At 54.8% G+C, this 17,852-nt stretch overlaps 1 protein-coding gene across 1 annotated transcript in view; it reads right to left on the bottom strand.

The window, feature by feature from the left end:
* ZNF423 (zinc finger protein 423) overlaps positions 1 to 17,852 on the bottom strand; it is a 268,424-nt gene that overhangs the window by 175,270 nt on the left and 75,302 nt on the right. The window lies entirely within an intron of this gene.

Genomic DNA, 17,852 nt, shown 5'->3' with positions numbered 1-17,852 from the left:
TCGCAGCTGATACGCAGACAGTGCGTTGTCCACTGTATCAGTGAGGAGAATGTGGCTCTGGAACAGACTGGATGCACGGCAGGGGCACTCTGGAGGGAAAGTCCAGCATTCCAGAGGTTTCCTTCAATAACTCCAGCCTGCGAGCTCCCAGTGGCCGAGGTGTCTTAGGAAGGGACAGCCCCAGCCCTTCCCCTCTTGCCATCATTACTCTCCCTGCACCTCTCTCTCCTCCCCCAAGAAGCCCCGGGAAGACATACCCCCCACCCAGATGGACAGAGTGGTGGGTAGACAACTGGAAGGACTGTCGGAAGCAGTGGGGACCGCACAGCCCCTGTGGCGTGTGTATTCTTCTGCCCCTGAAATGACCCATGCATTTCCTCACACCAGCATTACAGGGCAGTAGAGAGAGTACCAGAGACAAAATCAAACCTTCCAAATGGTCGACTAACATGCTGTGTGACCCTGGAGATGTCCCTTAACTTCTCTGAGCCTTGCTTTCCTCCATCTGTTGGTGTATCCATGCAACCAACACATACGGAGGCCCCACGATGTGCCAAGAGCTAAGCTGAGATAGAGGTCGGTCAGTCAAGCCTGCCTGGCTCAGGGGCCCAAAGCCTGCCCAGATGTATGTCAGGAATTGCCTGCCCCCACCCACGGGCTGGAACCATTGCCTTGGCAACCTTCGACCAGGTGAGGAGGAGTCTTGGGAATTCTAGAACATTTCAGCCGCTCACAGGAGGCCCTCCCTGCTGGGCCTGCCACCCCACCAGTCCACGGTTCTGTCCGCCAGGACCGAGCTTGTGGAAACTCAGAAGCCTGGCTGCCATGGCCTCAGCCACCGAGGCAGCCCCCGCCCCGCCCCCCTCCAGCTGCCTTTGAGCCTGCTGCCGCCGCTGCTCATTTCCAGGCAAATGTTCTAGTTAATTAAAACACACCCAAGTGCTCACACGCACATGAAGCCAAATACAAAATCTGCTCTACCAACAGCAGCTCCTCTTCTCCAGCCTGGGATCCACACCGGCAAGCAAGGTTTCCCAAGCCGCGGTCACTGGCACCTCTAGGCTCTGCTTGGACAGTCCTACGGCGCCCACACGCTGCACGTGCGTGTGCACACGTACACGAGGGTCCCGCGCAAACACACGTGCATATGCACATGCACACCACAGCACGCCCTCCCCCAGGTAATCTTCTCTTCTGTGGTCCTCCAGCTCGGAACATCAGCCTCGATTAGTAGATAAACACTTGCAGCACAGGGGAATCAATGAATTGACAAATGAATCAATCGATGATTGATGACGTCAGCAAACGGGAAGAGCACAGCTCTGACCCCAAGCCTGATGTTATAGGCTCACTGAATGGGCAAAACAGACGGAATTCCCCAGGGAACAGGAAGCACAGGTGGGCTGGGAACGGGGTCGCCCTCCTGCCTTTCCTTCCACTTATGCTGTGGAGCCCATCTAGGCACGAACTGGGACACACACACACACACACACACGCAGGTGCATGTGCGCCTATGATGTGTCCCGGCGCATGTGACCAGAAAACTCCCCTTCCCAGATCTGGACATCCAGAACAACTGGTAGCTGGCAGGAAAGGGCCCTGGGCTTCATAGCCCAGGAGAGGGAAAGCAATCGCTTTGATGGGATCCAGCGCCCAGAAGGGAAGCACAGAGGATCTGGTGGCCCACAGGACCTCCTGGCATTCTCGGCCTAAGTTGGATACATAGCCATCACAAGGCCCTCGACGTTAGATGATAAAGCAGCCAAGATGAAACAGCTGGCCATCCTGCCCCAGCAAGCATCACCAGCACACGCCAGGGCCACCAAGACCATCTTGCTGGTAGGAACCAGAAACAATCTTATTCTCGATGAGCCCCCAGATAAAGCATGGCAAGGATTTCTATTCATGGAGATGGGGCAGCTGAGCTGGGCCCCTCAAGCCCCAGCGTGCAGACAACTGACCTCTGCCTCATCCCGGGGGGTGGGGTGGGGGGCTGGCAAAGCTCTCTGCAGAGAGCAACACATGGAGGAAGGGGAATCTGGAAAGATGTGGACTCAGCATCCTGGGAGCTGTCCCTATCACCGGTTCAAAAGGCAGCCTTGCACGAGCAGCTCAGCACTGGCTACGAGTTTGAGAGAAATGCAGAATTTCAGGCCCCCCTGCACCTGCTGACTCAGAAGCAGCATTTTAACACACCGCGCTAGTAATTGTGGTTATTTGAGAATGAAATGAAAGTATGTTTTTTCTTCAGATTTATGAGTTTTATTTTTCAAACAGCAACTAAGTTGTTAGGACATCCTCCTTCAGTTCTTGGGCCTGACTACATTCACGAAGGTAACCGCTAGGTATTTCTTTTGGCTTGGAAGGTGCCAAGAAAAAATCCACCAACTAAGTTGTCATAAACCAAGAAGGTTGGGAGGCTCTGAACTCTGTAAGAGGCATGGTCTGAGTGACAGGGACACAGCAGGGAATAAGGCAAAGTCCCTATCTTCATGGAATTGACAGTCTGGTGAGGGGGCTGGACAGTAACCAATTAATCAAATGATTATATACAGTGTCAGGTAACGGGAAGTGAATGGGAAAAATAAAGCAGGGCAAGGTACTTATTGGCCGTCCATTGTGTGCAAGCTCTGCACTCCCACTCTCCTTTCTAGGGCACCCTGTCCTCATGCCAGACACCTTTCCTCCCTTTCACACCTGTATTCAGCTAATCACCAGGTCCTCTCCACACTGCCTACAGCCAGATATCAAGTCTGTCCAACAGACTTCCCTTCCTCACTGCCATCACCTGAGTTCAAGCCACTGTGGTTGTTTGGTTGGTTAACTGGCTGGCTGGCTGGCTGGCTGGTGGTGGGTTGGTTGGTTAGCTGGCTGGTTGACTGGTTGACTGGCTGGCTAGCTGGCTGGCAGGTGGGCAGGTTGGTTGGTTGGTTGGTTGGTTGGCTGACTGGCTGGTTGGTTTTCTAACTTTACGTTGGTTGGCTGACTGGCTGATTAGCTGGTTGGTTGACTGGTTGGTTGGTTGGTTGGTTGGTTGGTTGGTTGGCTAGCTGGCTGGTTGTCTGACTGGCAGACTGGCTAGCTGGTTGGTTGGCTGGATGGTTGGTTGGTTGGTTGGTTGGTTGGTTGATTGGTTGGTTGGTTTGGACCACTACTGTGGTCTCCTAACATGTTTCCCTATGTCTAGTCTAATCCAGACATGGTAGCTGGAGGGCTCTTTGCAGAGCACAGGACTACTCACATCACTGGCCTGCTTGAAATCTCTTTGAGGCCTTCCCACTGCAGCGAGGTAAAGACCCTAATCGACCCCACAGGCCTGAAGTTATCTTTCCCTTGGGCAACAGGAGACATCTCCAACATTGGAACTGGACTGGATCCACCAGTCTCATTTCTTTTCCCATATTGATTTTAATGTATTACTTGAATTTTATCCATAGCAACCACTGAATGACCAGTTTTGCAAAGATATGAAGTCATTAAAAAGAATATAGAGTAATCTGATGTTGAAATGGTGGACAGTCCTGGGTTAGCAGTTCACCTCATATCCAGCAGATGTTGAGTATTACTATTTCCCCCTTGAAATTTTCAAATATATCAGAGCTGCTAGGGGTTAGCTGTGGCACCCCTGTGGTGCCTGGACACACAGTTTGGGGACCAATGTCAAGTATTTATTGAATGAACGAAGGAATGAATGAAAAAAGCATCACGTGAATCATGATGAAACACAAAAAAACACTGGCTCAAGAGCACAGCCCCAAATGCTTCAGAGCCCATTGGGTCTCTCCCTCTGGGTCTTAGTCTTCCCAGCAGTATTCAGGTCAGGAGCCATCAGTACACAGGTCAGAAGCCATCAGTATATAGGTCAAGAGCTATCAGTAAACAGGTCTTGAGCCATCTGCCACTTGTAAAAGCCTTTAAGCCAGACAAGCACCTGTGTTGATCAAGGCCAGTGGGAAGTGACGGGGAGGGAGAATTCTCTAAGGAACGTTCACGTCCCACTGCGTGTCCCTCTGCTCCATCAAACCCCAGAACTGGGACAACCCCACGGGGAACTTGGTAGGGGTCCCAGTAGGAAGGGAGGTGAGAAACAAAGGGTGGGTTTGGGGTTAATGGCCGAGCACCAAAGGCTTCCTTTGTCCTGAGCAGTAGGGGTGGCTGTGCCAGGTTGTGGAAAATGAAATCCACCAGCATCCAGACTAAACCGCTTCCAAGTTTAAGTGGAAAATGAAACACAGGCTCTCTTTTGGCAGCTTTTGTCCCCCTGGGCAGCAGAGCCTTGGTAATCAAGCACTTCTGGGGGTGGGGAAAGGGGAGAAAAAACTCATGTGTATGAACATTCAAGTTCACATCATAGAGCAAGCAGGGCAAATGCACAAACCTTGGCACAGAAGTCTGAATGGGGAGACTAAGTGGCAGGGTATATACAGAAAAGCAGAGGCTAATAAGACCTCAGACCAGAGACCTCAGACCAAATCATTTTGCCACAAATGTTGGGGACTTCAAAGGGATGGCTCCGGGCCAGTCTGCCCATGAGAGGAGCCCTCGACATGCCCAGCCCCACAGCCTCTGCCGCCACCTCCAAGTGCCTGCTCCCGGGTTACAGGAGGCCTGGGCCTCCACCCAAGCAGGATCAGCTTCCAACATGGCGATTCCTTCTGTACCTGACACAGCCCCTGTGCACCCCTCCATCTCCTCCTTTCCAGTCTGCCTCCCCCCGACCCTCCGTTCCTGCTCCTGTTTCCCTTCCACTAATTTCCATCCTGGCTCTCCTCCCCTGTCCTCTTCCCTCTCAGGAAACACCCCCCCTGCCCTTGTCGGCTTCCTCTTCATCCCATTCCCTTTTCTCCTCACACTCAGGCTGTCTGTCCACCTCTCTGCCTGCTCCCTCCCTCCACTCCACAACCCTGCCTCTCCCTCTCTCTCTCTCTCAATCGCTCTGCCCTGCCCCTCTCCTCAGGCCCCTCACTCAGAGACAAGAAAGGAGCCAGTCAGTTTGCTGGGACTGACCAAGCGAATTCCATCCCACCTGAGCAGGGAGAGGAGGGCAGACCAGAGCCTCCTCCTGGGCACACACGTCCCAGACACAGGGAAGAGCCTAGGGGTTCCAGACCCTCCCGGGCCATGCAGGCAAAGCCAGGACCTGGAGCCACAGGGAGACCTGGGAATTCCCTTCACCTCTCTCTGTAGCAACTCCCCCACCTGGGGTCCCAAGAGGGGCACTGTGTCTGGCCATAACAGAACCACTGACAGACGGGATGCCGCTGAGCCTGGCAGGAGGGCCTGAGAGCTAGGAGGAACAAGGAGAGCAGGCTGGTGGGGGCACTAAGCTGACAGAGCCATGGAGGTCAGTCATGGAGACTGTGAACTCTGAAGGCAGGCTGCCGGCGAACACACCTCCGGCAAACACACCTCCGTCGCTTTCTGGCTGTGTGACCGTGGGGAAATTATACCTTCCCTAAGCCTCAGTTTCCTCATCTGTAAAATGGGAATGGTGGTCACCGTACCACCACAAAGGCTGTCATGATGAAACAGGGTGTTACCTGTTGTCAGCACTCAACAGCTCTTACAGGTGCGCCCTGCGTGGTGTCTCCGAGTGTGTCAGGACTTCGAGAGAGTGGCCGCTTAGGAGACCTCCCACCCTCGGCCCCCCTCCCCACTCGGAGCAGCCCCTTCCACCCAGAGATCCCCGTGTCAGGCAAGGGACTCAGGGCGGAGGGGGTGCCCAGCAGCTTATCCCCTGCTTCTGACCCTGATAAGGAAGGGACCCCTCAGGGCGCCTGGGTGGCTCAGGGTCTTAAGAATCCAACTCTTGGTTTCACCTCGGGTTGTGATCTCAGGGTCGTGGGATGGAGCCCCCCACATGGGGCTTCACGCTCAGCTCGGAGACTGCTTAAGACTCTGTATCCCTCTGCCCACCCCCCTCTCTCTCAAATAAATAAATAAAAAGAAAAAAGAGGGAACCCTTTCCAGCCCACAGAGGACTGAGGAACCGAACCCACCAATTCCTCACCAATTAACGATCTGCCAACTAAAGCAGCGGGAGCCTGGAGCCAGCCACTAGCGGAGCTACCTGACCTTTCCCTCAACAATGCTTACTGAGCTCTCCTGCAAGCAGTCCCTGGGGCATGCAGCGGAGACAGCAGCGGTGGTGGCAACAGCCGAGGTCGCCCCTCATGGACCTGACCATATCATGCAGGACACAGACCATGATCAGAAATATACCAAATACGTATAAAATCACCACTAGGGTAAAGGCTACAAAGGGGAACTTCATATAAGTCTATTCTTGTTACTTAATACTCACACCTGCTATAAGTAGATTCCTTCTCTCAGATCCCAGATCTTGGAATGTCAGAGGTGGATGAAATCCACCCCCATCCTGAGGGAAACTGACACCCAGGAAACAAAGGGCCAAGGTCACGCACAGCCAACCAGGGGCCACACAGCACTAGGACTCAGTTCTCCCCACCCCAAATTCAGAGCCCCCTTCCTCTGGGCCACAAGACACATTGAGAACAATGCCATTAAGGGGCCCAGGGATGGAAGGAAACTCAGAGAAAGAAAAACCTCCTGCCAGGAGTAATGCCGAGCACTTCAGCCACATCTCAGGCTGGATCTTCCCAAGGTTAAGAGCAGCTCTAGGAGCAGGGACTCTAAGGGCAGGTCAGACCATGACCTCACTGGGCAAAAGAGCAGAGTATATCTGGTATCCTCTGGTTGTAAGCCTGTAAACCCACCTGTGTGAGGACCAAGAGAAAGGATATAAATCGGAAAATAGGGTGTTTGGAAAATGAGAAATTTTTTTTCCTCAAATTCAACTGTTGTCTTTACTTCATCTATTGAATTCTTAGGTTATAAAACTATAAAAATATGGTCAGATATATCAGGGATATTTAGATCCTGCTGTTGCTCTGGGGGGGGACCAATTATCATGAGGAAGCTCAGGCCATTCATTAGCCCAAAGGTTGGTTGGTGAGAGAAATAGAGCAGAGATGAAAAGACCCCAGGCTGCGAGCAAGAAAATCATCCATGTAAGGAGTATGTTGGCCTCCCATTGCCTGCCCAGACCTGGCTGTGCCTGTCTTGGAAAGTCTGCTTTGGGGATGAGGATGAAAATAGAAGCTGGGCCTCTCGAGGTGCTGGTCAGGAGATGATTGGTCCCTTGACATCAGAGTCCTCGACTCCAAGTAGCAAATCCAGGGGAGCTGCCTTGAAGCAACAGCAGAAATTCAGCTCATAAAGAGTATGGAGACCACTGGGGAGGCCCGTCTTCCCAGAAGACCCCACTCCCCAGAAGCCCCTCACAACATGAGCCACTCCTAGCCCCTCCTAAGCCAGACCCACCTCCACCCCAACCCAACTACAAGAGGGAGCTGCTGAAGGCGGTGGGTCGTCACTGAAGGGTCCTAAATGAAGGGGAGAGGCCAAGCCAGCAGGTCTGCCACACACCAGGCAAAGCAGACTTTATGTGCAGTTCAGACGGCCTGTGGAAATAGACATTCCTCCCGCATCAGCCCAGAAAGGCCCCATCAACCCAGCTACCAGCTCTCCCCAGCCTCAGAGGCGCGGCCTGGCCAGCCGAGAGCATGAACAAGGGAACAAGGACACTGGCCGGGCTTCCTCCATCTGAGCAGCAGGGAGCCCAGCCAGGGACACAAGTCCCGGCCCCAGCCGTGGGGGGTGAAGGAAGCAGCCCAGGGCAAAACCTTCAAGGGTCGAGCCGCACCTGGTCCCAACATGTTGGAACTGCTCCGTGGTCTCCTAGAGCAAGCTCTTTGACACACACCGGGCTCAGGTGGGGACAGAGCAGGGGCAGTCCCAGGCCTCAGGCACCGTGGGATCGTGTGGAGCAGCCCTTAGGCTGTGGGATCTCTGGTTCCTTGCATTACACCTCACCATCCTCCCCAGGCCCAGCCCCGGGCTGCCAGAACAGGGGAAGGACTTTGCACACAACCCTGCCTCTCACCCCGGCCTCCCCACTTCAGGAAAGAACTCTCCACTCACCCGCTGCCCAACCCTGAACCCCAGCAGCCCCACTAGCACCCCACCATTCCTTGTCCCCAGCTTCTAATTCATCCCCAAGTCCTGTCAATTTCGCTGTCTGGAAAACCCTTGAATACGCCCTTGGATCTCCACCTCCACCACCTGCACCACCATCTCGGCTTCCCCACGTGGCCCACACCCATCTTCCTCGCACCCCAGCACCCCTACCCACAGGGCCTTGCAGGGGTCAGTCCCCACCCCTCTCCACAGTGCAACCCCTTCCTCACCCGGCTCCCCAGCAGCCCCTGCTGACGGTCCTCCAGCTTCCACGTGCCCGGCCTGCCGTGGGGTCTTTGAAGCCTCTCGGACCACCATCCCCGTTACTTCTGTGTGTCATTTCACCTCACTTCAATGTCACTTCTTCAAGAAGCCTTTGCTTCTGTCTCATGCCTCAGCTCTTCCTTCCAGACACTCACACGCCTCTAATGACATATGCAACGATTTGTCCGTTGGCCTTCTCCCTCATGCACCAGGCCTGCCTTGCTGGTCACTGTATACCCAGCATCCAGTCTGAGGGCTGGCACTACAGAAACATCATTGCCTGAAAATCCCGGTACTCGAGCCTGGGGGAGGAGGGCAGGAGGGCCGGCTTCGGACCCTTGAGAGAAATGCACCATCAGCACCATCCAAAGAATGAGGCAGTTCTGACCGGGGCCTGTTCCCATGGCAGCAGTAAGTGTCCACGCCCTCACAACCACCAAATGCTCAGTGGCAAAGACATGTGGTCTCAGACCTCACGGCAGAACCCTTCCAGCCCACCGATGCTCCCTGCTGGGAAGGGCCCCCGTCCTGAAGCTGTCCACCCTCAGGTCACAGGCCTTCCCGGTCTGCCCCACGCAGAGGCTGTGGAATAGTGGTCAAGGACCTCCCTGCCTTGCCGCCTGGCTGCACCATGCTCCTGAAGCCCATGCCCCAGTCACACACTGTCCCCCGTCCCCCGGGGCTGTCCCACCTCCCAGCCTTTGCCTTCACTGTCTGTGACCAAGAAAGATTTCTAGCTCATCTCAACCCAAGTTTCAACCCTCGACAGACCAAATTCCTAGTTTCTACTGGAAATCGAGAAGCTTGGGTCCGGCCCCCTCTCTGGACAGCAGGTGTCAGGAGCGGAGAGCCACCTGCACCCCCGGCGGGCACGCCATCGCCAGCACCTGGCCCCACTCGGCCACCACCCCCACCTGAGCTAGCCAGGCCCGCCTTAGCCACGCGCATCCTCGTGCCAGGCCTGGGCCGCAGGCCTCTTGTCATTGGGACCATGTGTCCTCATCTCTGTGCATCTCTGTGCCCCATAAGGCCTACAGCCAGGAGGTGGGAGCTGAGGGGCAGGAAAGGGTGTGCAGACAGTGACAGCCGCCCAGCTCACCCGTGTCTGCCCGGCGTCTCCATTTCCTCCCAGCCACCTGAGTGACTGGCTCGTACACCTCCTCCCGCGGCCTGTCCCTTAGAGTTTATTAACATCCACTAATAAACAGTGTGCAGGCCTCCCACCGCACCTCCAAGAAGAGCCCGGCTCCACGGCTGAGCCTTCCCTGTCCCGCTCGTCCTCAGCACATCTTCGGCAGGGAGGGAACAATTAGGAAAAACTCCCTCCAGGTTATATTTAGAAAGGGGTGGAGGGGAAAAGGCTTCCTCTAGTAATTTTCATTCAGTGGCCCAGGACGGCCTGCCCCCACCTACCGCCGGTCCAGCGCCACGGGGCCGGTGACCGCCTCTCCCCGAACATGGGTTAAAATCAAGCCCAGCCTCTGTCCGGCCCTGATTATGCCCGTGTTTAAAAATAAGATGTGAAAGATGCATTATGTAAGACCTGTAACACTCTCCTGCCCACCTCCGACTCTGGAATCAAAGATCATCATTGCTACCATCAAACAAGAATGAAAGAAAGGCACGAACAATGAAGATAGCCGCCCGACATGAGCCAGATCAAAGCCACGGGCACAGAAAATGAGGAGCCAGGGGGGCCTTTAATTACTGCCTGCCTCCTCCGAGTCGTGTGGCGAGAGGGGAGAAGAAAAGTTTTGAAGGCCACCAGGTTCCGTCCTGCTGCGGCTCCTGTTTCCACCGCCAGCACCAGTTCCCGACAAACTCGCGCCTTTCATTTCCCTCCCTTTTTTCCCTCCTTTTGCTCGGCCCCCCACATGCCAGACAGGACTCCCAGACTCCCCAGGGCTCGCTGTCCACCAGTGGAGATAGCTCAAAGGGGCTCCTCAGAGACTCCAGGGAAGGGACACGGCCCCCCCCCATGGGAAGGCTGGGGGCCAGAGAGGCTCCGGGTGGGGGACCCGGGGACCCACCATGGGAGCCAGCGCCGTGTACGACAGTGACTTTTTTTTTTTTTTTTTTTGCAAGTCTCCCCGGTTGAGAAGGGGAAAAAAAAACTTCAAATTCACATTGGGCAGGGCTCCGTGGGGCAGCAGATCAAACCTGAGGACCGGCTGTTTGAGCTCAGCGGCAGAAAAAAGGATTGCCCAGGGACTGAGCTTAAGTAGAAGCTGGATTAAACTTCAAACGCAGACTCCCCCTTCTTCTACACAGCGGACAGTCATGGCTAATATTGCAATATGGACTCTAAAAATGCATTACAAATAACTTACTCTGGACCCAGACTTGGGCCTTTTGTATCGAGGGGAGGAGCTAGGGAGATCATTTCAGCAGAAAAGGCACATGGGAGCCCGCCCTCTTTCTCGAGAGTGGAGGGAAGTCCATTGAGTCTTGGGCCCAAGAGGCCAACTGCGGGCCCCACACGGGAGCCCATTCAGAAGAGGCCTTACTGGTGGCCCGGGGGGCTCTCCGGAGGCTGAGGGAGGCTTGGGCCTTCCCTAGTTAGGAGAATCCAAGTGTCTGTCATAAGTGAAGAAATGACAAGATGAGGTGAAAAAGCAGTGGCACATTTAAAATGGCTAATAATTTAAATAAATCACCGACGTCCTGAAAACACATCCACAAACCAGGGGCGTAACTGCGCTATTCACACGATAAAGGAGGGACTCGGTGAAAAAGGAAAACTTGCAGATTCCCAGGTGGCGTGCATGGGAGCAGAAGACAAGTTTGAGGTGGTAGGGTTTCCTTCCTACTGCGCCTTCAGGGTAATCCCCTGGCTCCTGGGAGCCGGGAGGCCGGGGCTGGAGGCCTTGCAGTGGCCTAGGCTGGTCTGGGACGGCGACGGGCTTTCCTGGGCTCCCAGGGCCAGCAGAGCAGGGACCACAAGAGATCTGGCTGTGCACATGGGCACAAAGTTGGGGAGCTGGGAGTGTGGATGCAGGATAAGGGGCATGTATTCCTCTTGGTGCATGGCAGCTCAAGGCACAGGCCCAAGATGGTGTGATGTAATAAAGAATTTGGGCAAGGATATGCTGCTTTCCTAGAGAATTCTCTTAGAGTGTTTTCAGAAAGACCCAAAGTCCACCTCCCTAGGAAGATACTCCCCTGTGACCATCAGGGGTTGGGAAATGTCTTGTGTCCATCAGATGAAGACAAAGCCTAACTCCCCTCTCCTCATTCTAGAATGCCCGGGAAGAGGCCAATCTTCCCTCGAGAGCATAGCCACCAGGGGGCCCCTACGGGGATCTCCAGCACAGCTTCGCAGAGGGCAACAAGAGGCTGGGTGTCGCCAGGAGGTGGCCCGGCTGGAGAGGGGTCTGTGAGGAGCAGAGGTCTGTGGGAGGGTCGTCCTTCTCCAGACAGAAAAATCAGGGGGATCCTCTCTCGCAGTGGCCACATCGCTGGACCCCACAGTCCCCCAAGGTCTCCAGGATGGGACCCAGCTCTGTGACACAAGATAACTCGACAGTCACAGCATGGTGGGTGGCCCCAGTCCCAGGTCCACCAAGGAACTGTGGCCCGGATTATTCCATGCTCTCCACCAACCATCCACTGTGGAGGCTCCCTCTTCACGCCCTACTGCCCCCCCCCTTCATCTGATCTCTTCCGGGAGTGGCCTGTTCCATGCCAAGGAAACAGAACCACCACTCACTGACTGCAGTCCCCATGTGCCCGGCACTGTGCTGACCCTTCACACTCACCCCTCTGAATCCCCCATCACCGTGCAAGTGAGGATCCAATGGCCCCATTTCAAAGAGGGGTAAACTAAGGCTCACAAAGAGGTTACCCGCTAAAGATCACAGGCGTGGGGCAGAGAGAGAATTTGAACACAGAATTGTCAAGATCCAAGTCATCTCTTCTTTCCATGGTGTGACATCACCTCCCAATGACACTCTAAAGCTTCCACCCTACTGATAATAATAATAATAATAATAATAATAATAAATATCTTTGGTAACAAGGTACAGACTAGAGAGATTCCAGAGGAGGCACCAATGAAGTACTGACAGGTTAAGCAAATTAGTTATTCATGCCCCGAAAAGAATCCCAGGCCAGGCCTGGGATTTGAACCCCACTCAAGCACAGCATACAGGCAACATCACTAAGCAGCATTCCCAAGGAGAACGGGGGTCAGAGGAGGGCAACAGCGAGAGGGAGAGGGAAACTGTCCAAAAAGGAGGCCGAGAGGCTGTGCCACTTTCCCTCCCTTTCAGAAGACAGGACATGTCAGCCACCAGCATTCGAAGGAGGAAACTGGAAAATGCAGGAGTCGTCTCCTCCTCCACTGCTCCCCACGCCCCCCCACTGCCCAAGACTGTATTGTGTGGCCAGGCCCAGGCCCAGAGAAGGCCCAGCAGAAGCACAGCCAGTTTGGGGGGAGGGGCAGCAGTAGACAAGCAGCCCCAGGGGTCTGCCCTGGGACAGCACCCCCAGGCTGGAGGTGGCAGGCTGGGGGGTGGAGCCAGCGGGAAGAGGGCGGAGGCTCCAGAGAGGGGCCAGAGGTCTTCGAGCAAACTTAATGAATTCCTGTGAGCTGATTCCTGTCTGGCCAGACCTAGACCCTGGGGAGTGTGTGGAGACAGGAGGGGGCGAGCTTCCTCCAAAGCCATGGGTTCCAGCCTGAGGCACAGGCATCTGATCAGGGTCATTGATTACTTCCTTCTCAGAAGCAGGCCCACGGCTCTTGACTTTGGACCTCTGGTCACCACGAGGGGGTCTGCAGTGGCCGTTCCTTAGTAGGGAAGGATCTGGCCAGACAAAGGCAGGGGTCCTTAGAAAGGAGTGGATACAGCCCACAAAGATATACTCCGGGTCATTACATACATATAAAGAGCATATACAACCATACACTCTCGTCTACCAGGGTTCTTCTCTCTTGGCAATTTTCGTCTCTGAAATTTTTAACTTGTAGAAAGCAAGGGACAGAGTCTGTGCAAACTTCATTCTATGGGACAGTACAACTCAGTGACCAAGAACTGGGGATCCATGGGTTTGCCACCAGGCCCTGCCATGTCCCGGCTGGGCAACCTTGAGCAAGTTCCTCAACATTTCTGGGCCTCAGTTTCTTGATGGGTAAAAATAAATCATCCGCAAAGCACATATCTAAGACAGACTTTGAGGGCATGAAAGGATGCGATACCTGCTTTCTCCCCTTTCTGATGCACAGTCCTTCACATTTGAGTACACCCACTCGTGGGCCAGAAGGGAGAAAATGAGTAGGTTTTCTTCCTCCCCATCCTGTCCTCCTTCAGAAGCCTGGCCTGCACCGGTGGTGCACAGAGCTGCACCAAACAACGCAGCAAGGACACAGCAGAGTCAGGCCCAAGACCTCACAAGAAAGCAAGCTTCAGGGAAGCCAGGAAATAGGATCCACTGGTCCCAGGGGCCCCAGCAAGGACCAACGCGGGGACCCAAGCATGACCACCACCTCCTGCAGCCAGAGCCCAGAAGGCTTGAAGCCAGCTCGTCTGTCTTGCTGGCAGCAGGCACGGAAGCTAAGGAGAGCAGCCACACAGGGAGAAGGTTCTAGAAAGGGACAAAAGAAGGGAGCCGGGCAAAGCTCAATCGGTGGCGTATACAAGCCCCGACAGGCCAGCAGATGCCCACCCACTAGCAACATGCAGGGTAAAAAGCCACTTCCAGAAGTTTTCGCACACTCCCACACTTTTTCCCTTTAGGCAGTCTCTGTGGAAGATATTATGGTCCATAAGGGCAGAGACCATGACTTCCTCACTTCTTGTCTGGATGCAAGAGTTCATTAGCAAGTGAATGAATTAAGAAAGACCGCAACAGCTAACAGTTATTTAAGTGCCTCTTGTGTGCCCAGCGTTGCTCGGAGCACCTCCCACTGCGGGGTGGGCAGGTGGGGGGACGACAGGACTCTTGGGTGCCCACGGCAAACCCATGTAGTAGGTGATACCGACCATCGTTCGCTCCATTTGACAGATAGAAAACTGAGGCAGGAAGCTAAGGCTTGCCCCACATCACACAGTAGGTGCAAAGCAGAACCCCGGCAGTCGGGCTGCAGAGCCCACATGACATGTGTATAAAGTTCAAAGGATGCTTCCCGAAGCCTGTGGTGGGATACCCCGTCCTTTTCAGCCTGTCCACCACCCACTCCCACCTTCTGTAAGAGCAGCCTTGTCTTCCTTGAGCCAACACTCCTCTCTCTGTGATACATACACCTCCCCCGCCCAGGCCAGGAGTCCCCAGCCACCACACCAGTTTGGGCTGGGCACGTGACCAGTGTGGGCCAACCGGAGGGAATCCTGAGGCTTTCTCACTCATCATCAGAAAAGAGATGCTCTCGCTCAGCAAGGAGGATGTGCGTGGGGGGCCATGGAGGGGAGGGGGATGAACCAGCCCCTCAGAGAAAGAGCCTGGCTGAGAATGCAGCCAACAAAGAGGAAAGCGGAGACAAGAAAACATGAGAGGTGAACTCCCAAGGACTCCTCCACACCTCAAAGTTTATTCTCCAGCCAGTTTGAAATGTGGTTTTGTACCTCCGGCTACCTCACAAAGCTCTTTTTCTGCCCACGTGGTAAAAGCATCCAATCCCGGCTCCTCTACAAGGAGAGACTTCTGCCCAGCACCAAGACCTCCTTCAGTGTGCTGTCTTCCCATTGCCTTACACCCGTCGGACGCCCTAGGGTTGAAGGGCCTATGTCTTCCTGTCCTGCAAAGGGCGCTCCACACACAAGACCCTAGAGGCCCTCCTCCTTCCAGGAAAGACTCTGATGCCTTCTCTCCAGGGCAGCCCCCCACCCCCTGCCACCGGCCACGGCGAGGATGAAGGGGACCAGGTAGCCCATTTTTGGTTACCCAACAGCCTCTTGGGATTGTGTTGAAAGGGCCTCTGGAAATCATGGGCATTTCCAAGATACAAAATATGGCCCAGGGGCACCTGGATGGCTCAGTTGGTTAAGCAGTTGCCTACGGCTCAGGTCATGATCTCAGGGTCCTGGGATCGAGCCCCAAGTTGGGCTCTCTGCGCAGCAGGGAGCCTGCTTCTCCCTCTCCCTCCGGCCCTCCCCAACCCCCTGCTCATGCTCTCTCAAATAAATAAGTAAAATCTTTAAATATATATATATATATATATATATATATATGGTCCAATATCATGTGAAGAAATGAGTCTGCAGTTAAGCAAAAGCTGGCAAATTGTGCCCAACACCTATGTGCACCCCACACGTGCTTAAGACAGGACAGTGTGACCCTCAGAGGCATCTCTGGGACCCCTCCCAGTACCCAAGACACCTGTGGCTCGGAACGTCCCTATCCCCTCTCTGGGCCTCTTCCCCAGCTCTACACCCAGCAGCTCAGACCAGTCATCCCTCGGCAATCTTACAGTTTTCTTTTGTTTGGTCTGGAAGCAAAAAGGGAACTGGCTCTGGAGTCAAGAAGACCTGGACCCAACTCCAGACCCACCGACTTCAACAAGAACCGCCATTGCTGGGGCGCCTGGGTGGCTCCGTGAGTTAAAGCCTCTGCCTTCGGCTCTGGTCATGATCCCAGGGGGTCCTGGGATCCGGCCCCCTCATCGGGCTCTCCGCTCAGCGGGGAGCCTGCTTCCTCCTCTCTTTCTCTGCCTACTTGTGATCTCTATCTGTCAAATAAATAAATAAAATCTTTAAAGAAGAAGAAGAAGAAGAAGAAGAACCGCCATTGTTTATGGGGCGCTTACTGTGCTGACCTTGAGACCCTGAAACAGTACTTTGAGGCATCCTCCCAGCACTCCCACAAGGTAGGTACTATTATTAGCCCCATTTTACAGACGAGGAAACTGAGGCACAAGGATGTTTGGTAAATCCACAGGAGTCACAGAGTTTGCAAGTGACTGAGCTCCATGCTCTCTCGGACAGCCTTGCTCATCCCTGTGGCATCATCTGTGAAACGGGACCACTGCCCAGATGTCCATGTTATTGAGTTATTGCGAGGGTCTGGATAAGGAAGGATCCAAACTGTGTGCCCCGGGACAGGTTTTTGGCTCCCTTCCTCCTACCTGAAGGACGAGGTGCCGAGACCTCACTCTCCCACTTCATCAAGCAGACAGAAAAGGCGCTCAGGAGAGGTGAGGACACACTCCGGACTCAGCGACATGTATGTGTCCTCCTACATGGAGGTGGACGCTGTTTTTGTTATTGATGATTTGAAAGGCTCTGATTTAAATAACTGGGCCATCTTGAGCTCTGGCTCCAAACAAAGAAAGTGAAACAAGGCTACCAGAGAAAGACCCCATACCAAGGGCTCCCCGTGGTGCCAGATTCCAAAAACCTGACTCCATGACCATGTTCTCAAGGTGTTTTTCCACCTCCGGTGGCAGCTTTGGGAGCAGGAGGCCCAAGCCCGCTGGGGCGGGCTGGCCTCTCCCCTCTGCCCCTTTGAAGTGCCCAGCATGGGGTAGGCTGGACGGAAACCCTGGGCCGCAGAGGCCCGGCTGTGGCGGCACCTACCCGCCCCCACCCGGTCACCTCCCCCTCATTGTGCAGCCTGACTGGGCCTTTGTTGCAGGAGCCCAAGCTGGGGACGGCCAGGGACCTGGCCTCATTATGTGCCTGACCTCAGGCAAGCCCCCTCCCCCCAGGGTGGAAGGTTAACGTGGCTGCCCGCCATGCAGGCCTGGGCCTCCGGGAGGCCTCCTTCCAGGGACAAAGAACCAACCCCCTTCCTCCTCTCCAGGCCCCAAAACAGCTGCCAGCCTGCAGAGCCCATTCAGGAGGGGAGCTGAGGGGCCTGGAGGCGTGCTGTCCCAGGCTTTGATGGCTCAGAAGTCACCAGGGGGCCTCCTTTCCAAACCTCCTTCCTCTAACCCTACAGGGGAGACAAAGCTCTGGGGGAGCTGGTGAGGGCTGATGCAGGAATGTGGCCAGTCCTGGGGGAGGAAGCTGCTGGGGAAGGCCGGCCCACACCTCTCTCTCTCTCTCTCTCTCTCTCTCTCTCTCTCTTTCCGACCATACTCAGGACCCTGCTTCCATGGAAGGCTAATGTCCGCCCCTCACAAGGCAGAATGGGATGGATCTGACAGAAGGTCAGAATAAAATCAGAAGCCTCTCCGTCCTGTCCCATTGGCTCCCTCTGTCACCCGGCTTGTCACCTAGCCAGAGATGGGCTCCCAGAAAGAGGAAAGGGGAACCCAAAGTCCCTCTAGCTGATGGCATCACCTTCCAATAGGAGGGCTCCACTCCTCCCTAAAACCAACCAAGAAGGATCCTGGCGTGTATGCCAAGCACCAGGTAGAATCGCCTGGAAGGCCTGCCCCTCCTACGCTGGCCTGAAACGCTGTTTTACTGCACACCAATTTTAATTTCAAAAGACTCCAGGGAAATTTTTTGGAGTGTTTTATTTGCTTAAGATCCTGGAGTCCACACGGGGGCTCCCCGGGGCCCAGCCGGACCCGCTCAGGAGCCAGCAAGCCACCGCCAGGCCGGAGAGTGGGTGTGCGCCCCAGAGTTGTGCGTTCACCCGTGTCTGCAAGCAGGTGTGCCCCAGCG

Source organism: Lontra canadensis, unplaced genomic scaffold (assembly GCF_010015895.1).
Source record: "Lontra canadensis isolate GAN:19392208 unplaced genomic scaffold, GSC_riverotter_1.0 scaffold8, whole genome shotgun sequence".
NCBI classification, from domain to species: Eukaryota; Metazoa; Chordata; class Mammalia; order Carnivora; family Mustelidae; genus Lontra; species Lontra canadensis.
The sequence above is the reverse complement of the archived record's forward strand: the minus strand, read 5'-3'. Positions and strand labels throughout refer to the sequence as shown.